This window comes from Carya illinoinensis, chromosome 4 (assembly GCF_018687715.1).
Source record: "Carya illinoinensis cultivar Pawnee chromosome 4, C.illinoinensisPawnee_v1, whole genome shotgun sequence".
NCBI classification, from domain to species: domain Eukaryota; kingdom Viridiplantae; phylum Streptophyta; class Magnoliopsida; order Fagales; family Juglandaceae; genus Carya; species Carya illinoinensis.
In genome coordinates, this window is record NC_056755.1 from 18,724,324 (window position 1) to 18,736,820 (window position 12,497).

Here is a 12,497-nt window from a genome sequence, read left to right on the forward strand (position 1 = left end):
AAGTCAGCTGTGAATTATGGTTGGGGGAAGTTTGGTGCCGACTTAATATATAAATATATTGCTGGATGAAAAGAGAAAACAGAGGGAGAAGGAAGACGTGGAGAGAGAGCAGAAAAGAAAGTTAAGTGGGGGATGTAGGAGAGTTGAGGTGTGTTGTACGTGCTTGACTTGTGAAGAGAAGAGATAAGAAAAGTGTCGTGCATTACTTGGATTGGAGAGAGTTGTACATTGAATATAAGAGCCGTGCTTGACTTGTAGAGAGGGAGACGTGCAGAAAAAAGAAAAGGAAGTGTCGTGCTTAAATTGCATTAAGGGAGTTATATCACGTGGGAGTCTATAAAAGGTGACAATCGATGGTGAGGAGGGGAATGAATTGTGAGGGAGTTTGGACCGACTAGAAGCAGATATATATATATATTGCTGGACGTAAATAAGAAAGAAAAAGGGGAGCAATCGGTTGGAATTGTGAGAGTAAGAGGGGTACGTGGAGAGATATTGAGAGAATTAGAGTTGGATGTGAGTGAAAGAAGGCAGTCGATGCATGATTAGAGTAGTAAGGAAAAAGTCGGTGGGATTAGAAGCTGGAAGTATATGTGTTCTGATTTCATTGGATTTATTCTTTTGGATGTGAGAGAAGCAGGCGGTCGGTGCATGATTAAGTGGGGGATAGAGAGGAGTTGAGGTCGGTTGAAGAAAGGGAGAGAGAGACGTGTAGGGAGTGAGAATTGATTAAAAGGAGTAGGCTGGGAGTGATGTACGTGGAAGTCTATGGTGAGGAGGTCGGCTGGGATTAGTGTACGTGAAAAAGAATGAGGGAAAGTGGAGTGACTTCGTCGGTTTGATTGCCAGACCATTAGGCAGTGGGATTTTAATTTTATTTTGCTGGTTCTACTCTTTTACTTAGGGAAAGGGGACGTTTTCATTTGAGAGAAAATTGGGAGTTAGTGGCAGCTCTCTTCCTGCGTTTTCATTGTTGTATTTTTCGCAGTTTGCTTAGTTCTCTCTTAATGTTTTGTGATTCAGACCATTAATCAACTGGATTTCAGATTTTGTTGTTTTTAAGTTATTGCTTAGTATTTCTTGTATTAGTTATTTAATGGAGAATACTTATGTGATTTCTATAGTATTTGTAATAAATATATTTGGCTAAATTTTCATACTAAGGTTAGAGATGAAGTTTAATAATTTAAATATTGTTTTTGGATCCACGTAAAATTTATTCTACGAGCTTGATCGATTGAAAGATTTTATTATTGGATATTTTGATTATCTATATACGCGTCTTGATTCATTGTGATTTCTGAATACAGTGAATGCTTGAGGAATCCCTGTGGTATTCAAATAGATTTGTAAATGTTTTAATCATCAATCGTCCACACTCAATCATAAGCGACTATTTTTCTTGATTTTAAATGCTAAATCTTCTAATTAAACGGAATCATTATTCTAGTTTAATTGAAGTAAATCGATCGGAAACAATATCATAAATTATTAAACGGATCCTCGAAACCTTAGTCTTTCTCCATATCTTTATATTCGATTGTACATTTCTTTTAGTAATTTCGTTTCATTATCTGAATTTGTTTCCTTTATCACAAAAGTCAATCCCTGTGAATTCGATCCTGTAAGATACTACAACACCTGTATACTTGCAGGTAAAACTGCACTAAATTTTTGGTTCATTAATTTGAGTCAGAGTTTAGGCGCAACATTAAGCTTCATCTTATATTTTTACAAGACAATGAACACTTCCCCCAAATCATCTGTTTGCCACCTTGACTCCCTAATTTTGATGAGCAAGTCATCCACATAGATTTCCATGTTCCGCCTGGTTTTCTCTTTGAACATTCGATTTACTAGCCTCTAATAAGTTGCCCTAGCATTCTTCAGTCTAAAAGGCATTACTTGGTAGCAGTACAGTCCTTGATTAGTTATGAATGCCATCTTTTCTTCATCGGTTGGGCTCATAAGTTGGTTATACCCGAAGTAGGCATCCATGAAGCTCAGCATCATATGCCCGATGGTTGAGTCCACGATTAAGTCGATCCGCGGCAAAGGGAATCTATCTTTGGGACATGCCTTATTCACATCAGTGAAGTCAACGCACATTCTCTACTTGGCATTTGCTTTTTTGACCAAAACCACATTAGAAAGCCACTTCGGGTAATGGGCCTCCTTGATGAATCCTGCGGGTAGGTCTACCTCCTCCACTATGGCTATTTACTTCTTGATGCTAAAGCCCCTTTGTTTTTTTCGAACTTTCTTGGCATCAGGGCTCACACTCAACCGATGCTCAATCACGTCCTTTTCAATCCCGAGCATGTCCCCGTGACTCCAGGCAAAAACATCTGTGCTCAGCCAACAACCAATGTAACTGCATCCTTACTTCAGGTTTCATTACGGTTCCTATTCTCTCCTTCCTTTCAGGGTGATCTTTATCTAGCGTGATCAATTCCAAGGGCTGGTCGGCCTCTCCTTATTTCAGGTGTCACTCCTCTCCAGTTTCCACTGCTCGTTTGATGAGCTCAGTGGTGGTGGGGGAGCGTGCTCTTCCATTCTGGACACCTCCTCTTTTTCATTGAAGGTATCTTCCTAATCATTGTTTCTTGGGTCTGTGTTGCAGCCAGCATACAAAAGGCACATACGTTTTACTTATTTTTTATCTCACATACGGCACCAACTATTAAGGACATATTTCGTACCCTGCCTTGCTCCATAGATCACCTTAAGCAAGAAAGCTAGAGGGGTCCAGTGTGCCAAAAAGCACCTTCAATGTCTAATTTAGTGTGTGATTAAGGGTGAGGGAACTAAACAGATGAAGGCAATGAATCCTTGAATCATATCTATAGCAGGACTTTTATATCTCTCTTCCCTCTCTTCCGTACGGGGCATCTTGTCCTCTACCTTGTTGCTTCTAATTTCCTCCTACTCCCTTAGTGGTCAGCGATCCTGCGGGGTCTGGGCCATGGGCCTTACTAGCCACACGCTCGGCCGAACAAAAGGAGGATGAATGTGTCTCTCCATGATCAAACACACTATAATATAGATGGACATTACTACTGGAGCCGATAAAGCAAACCAATAAAACAGACGGATCATTGTATAATCTGTATTTTTTTCCTTTTCTTTTAAATATTTTTTAACTATCTTTAAAAAAAATTTTAAAAAAAATACACATTCACTAATTATCATTTTCTTGACCATTAAAAAAAATAAAAATATAAAGCTGCGGTCTACCCTATCTATCTATTCCGTTGGAATAGCATTTTCCAACATAGATTGCAATATATACTATTCGATCAAACAAAATTTCCATAATAGTGCATGAAAAAGCATTCAAGTATTGATAGAAAAGCACAGCTCGATCGTTTGCCAGAAGTATGAAAAGGAAGTGAGGAAAATTCCGGCAACCGAAAGAAACGGGAAAATATATTAAAAAAACAGGGATGAAGAAAAATCAACATCTCAATCACATGGAAAGGCAAATACAGAAAACGGTGCAAGTTATCAACATCATTTTCTAGATCCACTATGTACGCTTTAATTTATAGAGAAAGGAAGGGTAGGGGTAAGTAGTGTCTGGAATATTGTTACATAGCATGTGCGACCAAGTTGCACGCTTTAGACAAGTGTGGTTGACAATGCTTTGCAAATTAATTGAGGGTTTTATACTTCTTCTGAGAGTGACATGATGTTTGTCCAGAACAGCGAGTATTTTGGCACTATTGCAAGTATTCTCGATATTTATTGAAATCCCAAGATTTTTAATGTCTGCCCTCCATCACAAGGCATCTCTGCCCGAAGTGTCACCTCTCATTGTATTATGGGTAGCCTTTACTCGTGGGGTTTGTATCAACATTTAAAAAAAAAAATCAAAACAAAAAGACAACATATATCATTTTAGACTGGTGTAGAAGCGTGCCACTCTTTTGAATCTTACCTTGACGTATTGACAAAACTAAAGCCCCTTGGAAAGTTAGTGAAACGGTGCACAATCAAGAAAGAACTTGCAACTGGAAGCCGTAGGTGGCACCAGGAGAGGTTAAGGACGATGGATTTAAGAGTGGCTTAAGTCCAAATTTCTGTCAAATTTTAGGAATGGCTAGAATAATACTAGATATAGTTATGAGATGAATAAGCGATGCGTGCTTCTTTTAAAAAGAGTAGATTCTATTGTTAAAAAATTAATTTTTTTATGTAAATTTTATATTTACTTAATTCACACGATTTTAATAAATAAAAATTTATATGCAGTTACTTTTACATATTCTTTTATGCATTTTACTAATATAATTAATTGTATATTAAAAAAATTAATTCAACTAATCATATCATTAAAATATATAAAAAGTACCTAAAAATGACTCTACCTAACGTTACTATTTAATAAATATGGCAAGACTCGAAGTACCCAAAAATTGTCCAGAAGAAAACGTGATTTTTGCAGCTGGGCAATACAGTATTAAAAGTTGCTTTTTCAACGCTGAGAATTACTTTCCTCCGAGGGAAAAACAAAACACTGCTGTAAAGAAAGAAGGTAAAGGGCTACATGCATGCATAGATCCCCCAAAATCTGGAACAAGACCAGAAATATAAATATTACAGTTCATCATTTTCCATTGGGAAAGCCTACAAATAAGGGGTTGAATTTTGCCTTCACTGTCTTTCAGGAACAGCAAATAAGAGATCCAGAAGCAATGACCATGGAGCCCTGAAAACTAGATGATCAAGCTTATCTGTGGGCAGTGATCAGGGTTTCAATGAATCTCAGGCCGTCAAACTTTGGAGCAAACTTTTCGGTCGAAGATGACCTCTGATTTTCTCTAGTTTGTTTCAATTCAGCCTCCTGAAAAATCAAACGCAAAAATTTAAGAGAAACTTAGTCTTGAAACTGTGATTGGAAAAGAACAAAAATAAACGCATCTTAGATATCAAACATGTACTTGGGATTCATTTGACTGAAAGAAACTAAGAAATTGACAAGAGAGAGAGAGAGAGAGAGAGAGAGAGAGAGAGAGAGAGAGAGAGAGAGAGAGAGAGAGAGAGACCCAAAAATTAGTCACTTACAAAAAGTTTTAAAACTCGTAGATAGAGAGAGCCTCTGATTTTGGTAGAGAAGCTAGATGGAAGGAAATTTATTTGGTTGCCAAGAAAGCAGAGGAAAAAAAACAGAAGAAAATGCCAGGAATTATAAAGTTTTGGGCTACAGTTTGAAAAACAAGTCAAACCTCAATTTGACAGGCATTTTCTGAGAAACCAAACAGGGCAGAACTCCAATAGAATAAGAAAAACCGGAGATATCCAAACCAGAAACAAAACAGAAAAGGAAAACAACACAGATATAATATTGAAGGTTTACCTGTTGAGTACCATAGGTGGAGTTCGAGGAAGAAGAAGAAGACGAAGAAGAGAAGGCTGTAGCAGAGGCTGCGGCCACCGAAGCAGCAAAGAGTCCTGGTTTCTTCATTGTTGTAGATTTAATTCCTAGTCCCGGGAAGATTGAAACAGTGTTCGGAAAGAAAAAATAAAAAATTCGCGCAGGAAAATGGGCGAGAAAGTGAGAGAAAGTTAGGGAGGCTTGGGTTGGGACTTGGGAGGTCGTCGACGACAAATTTAAGGAAGGGTGCTATGATACGTGTTGGTTTATATTCTGAGCGTAAATTTATATTCTGAGCATTTACGCGGCAACTATCCTCCCATTTCTTTAGCAACTGGAGTTCCGATTTTAACCCTTGAGGTTTTCTTTGCAAAATTTCTGTCCACTATTCTGCTTGGTCACTTAGTCGAGAATTCTGAATTTTAAAATTAAATATTAAAATATTATATTTTAATATTATTATTATTTTAAAATTTGAAAAAGTTAAAAAAAAGGTTAAATTATTTATTATATTTTATATAAAAATTTAAAAAGTTGTAATGATGAGATGAAAATTTTATATCTAATGAAAAATTTAAATGGCCAAAAAGTATCTAAAATTCCAGACTTTTAGCCGCTAATTGGCATTTTCATGTGAATGGCGGATCACATTAAAAATAAAATAAAAATAAATAAATAAATACAAAATTTGCATAATAAAAAATTAAATTTTTAATAATAAATCTCACTATTTTTTAAATAAATTATATGATACTTCCGTATTTTACGATTGTATTTACCGTTACTTATGAGGGATATAAACTGTTCTTATTTCATTTAAAATTGATACGTTTAAAGTTTTTTAAATTTTATTTTAGATTTTAAATTTTAAAATGAAAAAGAGATATAAATATTAAGTTGATCTTATAATAATTATTGAGAGAAATTTACTTAGCCAGTAAATATTATAATATAAACTTGATGTGTCTATTTCTCATACCATAAACTCTAAATTTTGGACAAAATTATAGGGAATTATCATCTAAAAAATATTATTTATTTAGTAAAAAGTATAGAATATTCTAATCATTTCATCTGTCAATCTAATCGATTTTATAAAGAAGAATAGAGATTATTATATTCTTTGAAAAGTTCAAGTCAAGCTGCTTTAATTGAAATTTGTAAGAATAAATTATTTTTAACAACTATTTTAATAATATAACACATATCCACAAGGCATACACTTGCTGAAGTGTTTCACTAATTTTTTCTTTTGCTTTTTTAGCTAGGTGATAATTTATTTGACATAAAATAAGCAACGTCATTAATTATTCGAATAGATTAATTAAAATTAAAAATCTTATTTCATTTTATCGTTATAATTTTTTTAAATTTCTATATAAAATATAATAAATAATTTAATTTTTTTTAATTCTAATATAAAATTAATATTAAAAAATATATTATAATAATATTTTATTTATTATTATTCAAAATATCTCATCTCATCTATATAACCAAATGGAATATGAACAAAAATTTTATGTTCTCATTTTTATATATTTTCTATACATTCTATTAATATGATTTATTTTATTATTTTATTTTAATATAAAATAACTATTTAGTCTATTTTAACCAATTTATTATTAGAATATTAAAAAAAATATACAAAAATAAATATAATAACTTCTAAACAGGCTTTATTTTTTGGTTGAGGAAAGTTACACAAGCTAGTGTCCCCACGACGATGTTCACAAGGAAACATCCAATTAATGCCTGACACGTCTATGGTGGTAACGAGACCACGAAATCGCCGGCAATTTCACAAGCTCTTGAATAATAGACAGCTCACAGTAGACATTATTTAGAATAAAAATTTGAAAAATAGTACTTATCAACTCTTACACCATATATTATTATGTAATTTATTAATTTTTTTTCTTTTTATTTAAATATGCATATTTATATAAGAATAAAAAATGACAAATCACATAGTCGTATATAATGTAAGAATAGTAAATAACATTTCTCAACAGAAAATCGAAATATCTGTTTGATTTCCAATCTTAACCCTCTTCTTATCTCAAAATCACAGAATATATATATATATATATCTCTATTCTATTGTAATAGGAAAAATATAGTTGTAAGTCATTCTGTTTATTAATATGCGCATTTTTCTAATGTGATTAGTTAGAAAATTAGATTTTAATAAAAATTATATTAATTTGAATTTTGAATATGAAAACAACGATATTAGTACACAGATTGGTATGCGAATTCACTTATACGTAACAAAATTCATTATAATAAGTGACTTTCTAACTGTGAATAGTAACTTTTATTTTTTTCCGTTAACTTTTCTTATTTTTTCATTAAGTCATGTTTTACCAAAAAGTCCTTGAGACCCTTGACCATTCGATGTATAGCTCTTTTGTAGAATTTAATGAATGATCTTGTTTTACTAAAAGGCTTTTAATAATCCCGCGGTGCATATGAATTGACATCTCTTTCTCATAACATTTTTGTTCTGATAGTATACTCATTTTCCTTTCTTTTTGTCTCATTTTTTTAAATAAAAACGTTAAAAGGACTCTACTCTTTAAAACAAAAACGCTTTAAAGCATTCTCATTATAAAAGTCAACTTTACGTAAATTTAGCTAATAAAATACTTAAAACACTCAATATATAATATTAATTATTAATTTAATTAGAATATAATTATTATTAATATTAATATTTAATATTATTAATTTGATTAGAATATAATTGTTATTAATATTTTAATTAGTAGAACTATAAAATGTGATAAAATTAAAAATTAAAAAAATTATTAAATTAATAATATTTTTTTATTATATAAAGAGTAAATAGATAATCCAATATGGATGTAAGTCTCATACTTTACTTAATTTTAGATTTTTTCTTTTTTTTATGTTTTGCCTTTTTTTAACCTTATATTTTCTTTTACAAGATAAATAAGTTATTGACTTTTTCACTTTTTTTTCTTTAAATCATTTTATCAGGTGCTCTTCGGGGCCTTTCACTAGTGTGTGTATGTGTCTATATATATATAAATATATAATATATATATATATATATTTCAAAATTAATTGAAAATTTCAAGAATATTTGGAGGAGTAATTAGATTTTAATGATTAATAATTAGTAGAGTCCATCTATGAAGATTTATGCTTTTTACACCACTCTGTCTCTTGCCTCTTTTTTTAAAAGTCCAAAACTCTCAATCTATTTTTCCTTGCAAAACATAACAGAGCTAAATGCACTCGAAGAAGTTGAAATCTTCCGGGTGAAAAGGAGCAACACATGCAGAGAGGGGCAAGTGGACATCCTTTTCCCTTAATTTTTTAGTTACATTTGTATACTTTATGTGAAGTATAAGCAAAAATTTAAAAATCCAACTTTGAATCTATCTCTATTCCGATTCCGAAAAAAGGGAGCCGGAGCCCTTTTTTTTTTTTTTAATTTTTTAGTCAGATTAGGAGGTGTTATTGGACCGACTTCGACTTTATACTCTGACTTTATCCTCCGACTCAAATTCTAAATCTATCTTGGATATTGTATATACGTAATAAAAATATGTATTTATTTATATATTTATCATATATACTAGTATAATTATAAAGTTATATAACCAGAACTTGTATGGTTAAATTTAATAATATAATAGTATGAGCTAATTATTATAAAATAATGTATTTATACTATAATATAAATAGATTAATGATAGTTTAGTATATGTAAACATCATAATATTACTACCATGCATAATCAAGTATAGAAATAAATTAGACACTAGTATTTAAATAAATCTAATATAATAAATTAATAACACATGTACTAATTTATTAAAGTATAATAACTTATAATTAGACACTAAAAAATCTAGTATGTAATTAATCTAGAAATAAGTTAGACATTAGTATAATAACATGTAATATTAATGTATAATAATATGTAATTAGATAGTAAAAATAATATATAATACTATAGTATGATAATATGTAATTAGACACTATAGTGTAAGTTTAGTATAAAAATAAGTTAGTTATTAGTATAGAGTAAATTAGCAATAAATGAATTAGTTTTAGTTTTAAAGTTCTTGGAAAAGTCGGAATTTGAAAGACCACAAAAAGTTCTTTTTAAAATGGACTAAATATGAAGTAAAAAAAAGTCTAAAACTGAAAGTCCAAATCTAACTTCGCTCTGACTCTATCAAGCTGGTGCTCGCCCCCACTGAGAAGCACTTCTCTAAAACCCATAGATGTATAACGTCTCCAATATTTTCCTCTATAGCTCTGTCATCTCTTGACCAGATTCCTTCCTATGCTTCAACTTCATCTCCGATGACAAGTTGTCAACTGCCAACATCAAGTGAATCTATATATCAACTCGTCGCACATAAGTGAGCACTGACGGTGCTGATCATTATTACTTCCCAAGATATGCTTATTGGGTTCTATGCATTAACAAGCGAAAATCGTCAAGATATTTGTGCAAATAGGTATAGTTTAGATGAGTCAATTTTTTAATGAAATGCATACATTAAAAAAAATAATACATAAATTGTATTCAACTAGGTCAAAGTTTTTCAAATATTATTGTAGGTGTCAAATTAACATCCTATAATTTAGCCTAGGGATAAGATCATCGAAAATCAAACTAAGAGATAAAGCCAATAAGAGATAGAATAAGAGACTCAGCTTCTTAAAAGGAAAGATACTCAAACTTCTAAAAGGAAAAAGTTTTACAAGACAAGTTGAATCCAATCACTCCAAGAAAATAGACCTCTATATAAGGCGGAGACTCTCCACAAATTCTACACACAAGTTTTCTCCACAGAAGCTACCTACGTCCAAACTCACCACAACTTCTTTACACTTAGAGTAAATTCCTCCATTATATTGTGAGATATGTAAAAACATGAGAGATTGTAAAATTACCCATTATAGTGGACTTCGCTCCCTAAACAACCTGTAGACGTAGGTATTATACCGAACCACGTAAACCTATATCAAAGCCTAAATCACCGTCATGGGCTAGGAATGACTCTTTCCTCCTTTTTGGTCTATTGTACAAGTTAAGACAATAACAGTTAGAGCCGTCTATGGGATTGACTAAACTTTTGCATCGAAATTGAGAGAAGGATGAATCCTCGGCCATTGAGCTCGTCTCCAAAAGCCAGAGAAGTTTTTCTTACCAAGTCAACTATTTCCCTATTATTTTCTATTTTATTATTACTTTTTTTGTAAGAAAAAGGAAAAAGAAGAACAGTGTGTGAACATGTGCTTGCAGACCACACATGATGTTAAAAAACAAAAAATAAAAAGGAAATAAATAAACCAGAGTACATGGCACGCACTGTGCATGCCATGCATAGCAGACATAATCATGTAAGGGGTGCACGACGACATGCTCCTAGTCGTTTTATGTGCAGGCCATTGACCGCTGCCACTGTGCATGGTGCAGCCCAGGTACGACCACTTGGACGAACGGGCAGGTAGAGCCAGCTAATGTCTTATCGCCGGATCATCGCCACCGAGAGCCTATAAGCTGCCAGGAGAGTAACAAGTGCTTCACCACTTGCTACACACAACTGGACCTCGGCACTTTTTGCTACCGGCAAGATGGTTCCCAACCATTGAGGCTTTGCTCCATGGTCAACCCTTGTCGCCATTACCAAAGCTTGTTGTAGGAGCTGCCCGACGCCAGCACCACAATGTGCTTGCCATCCAAACCCAACTGCTAGCTTGTGGTGCCACCCACGGCCATGCCGTGAAACTCTAATGCTTCCTAACACTGTCATGGTAATCTTTGCCCATTATCCAGAACAACCATAAAGCGCCTTGTGGTGCCACCCACAGCCATGGCGTAGAGCTCTAGCACTTTCTGGCGCCATCACAGTGACCCTCACCAACCTGGCAAACCCTGAAAGTTTCTATCGCCAACAAGAGAAGTTACTTGCTGCAAGATTGTTACTAACCCCCATGAAGATGTCTATGGAGGCCACTACTCACTGTCAAGAGCCAGGGACCAATGGGAATCAACTACTCACAATGGACAGAAACACTTTTGCCCCCACACTGGGTAGACAGGTGGAGATGACTAGAAGCACCTCAGCATTGAAGTTCCTCGCCACCAATACCCACCACTGACGTTCCTCACCACCACCGATGTTCGACACGAGAGCTACTCAACACCTCTCCACTGCTATGAGTACGCCTCTTGCCATGAACCTCAACCCATTTGTAAGTACCCCAACGGCTCTATGCCAGAAGTGGTGGAAGGACAACCCTTTAACTTGTGAGATTCTCCGAAAGATCATATAAGATCTCTCACTTTTTGTTTGTTATTTTTATTTTAATAAAATATGCAAAATAGAAGGAAAATATGAGAGAGGTATATGCAGATACACGATGTACACTTCGCTCCACGTGCATGTCTTACCAGCTACGTGCAAGTACCTCTAGCGAGCAATGAACACGCAGTAACAAGCCTCACCCAAATGAGTCTTTCTTGCCTAGAGTTCCCCACCCCACAATGTGCCAAGAAGCTAGTTTGCCACCCTTTGGTGGTCAACAGATCTAGGCGGGCAGCACTCACGAAAAGCCAGCTCAGCACCCTCATGGTAGGTAACAAACCCCTTGCATTAGGTAGATAGCAAGCTCCTCACCTGATTATGAAACGAGGCTAGCTCAATTAAGGAAAAATTGAGAATACCAGCTAAATCGCTCTACAACACGATCGAACATGGAGACAAGAATATGCACTTTAATTGCTCTAGCGCCTAGGCTTGACCATGAATCCTAGTCCATACAAGCAAAACACCAGCTAGATAGTCCTAGTTTGTCTCTTTCAAACTTGACATTGTAATTTCATTTTTACTAACATATTTGGTTTTTGGTGATTTTTCCCACAAAGACTTCTCTAGGTTCCACGGGAGTCCGAGTGGTTACACGCCCTCGAAATATACTTCACTAGAATCACCCGGATGTGTGGAGCACCGGCTACAAAGCCACTTCCAGGCGCCGCACAGGCCTCTTAGTCTGTTTGCATCTGACTAGCCTTCACCACACTCTAGTAAAATGGCTCAAGTTTATAAATCTCAAACTTGTA

The 12,497-nt window shown here is 34.1% G+C and overlaps 1 long non-coding RNA gene across 1 annotated transcript; it reads right to left on the reverse strand.

The window, feature by feature from the left end:
* Positions 1–4,490: 4,490 nt before the first annotated feature.
* LOC122306778 lies at positions 4,491–5,691 on the reverse strand. The gene is made up of 2 exons (XR_006241513.1): positions 5,360–5,691; positions 4,491–4,846 (listed from the first exon to the last, which is right to left on the reverse strand). It is a non-coding gene; the product is annotated as an uncharacterized LOC122306778 (long non-coding RNA).
* Positions 5,692–12,497: the final 6,806 nt, after the last annotated feature.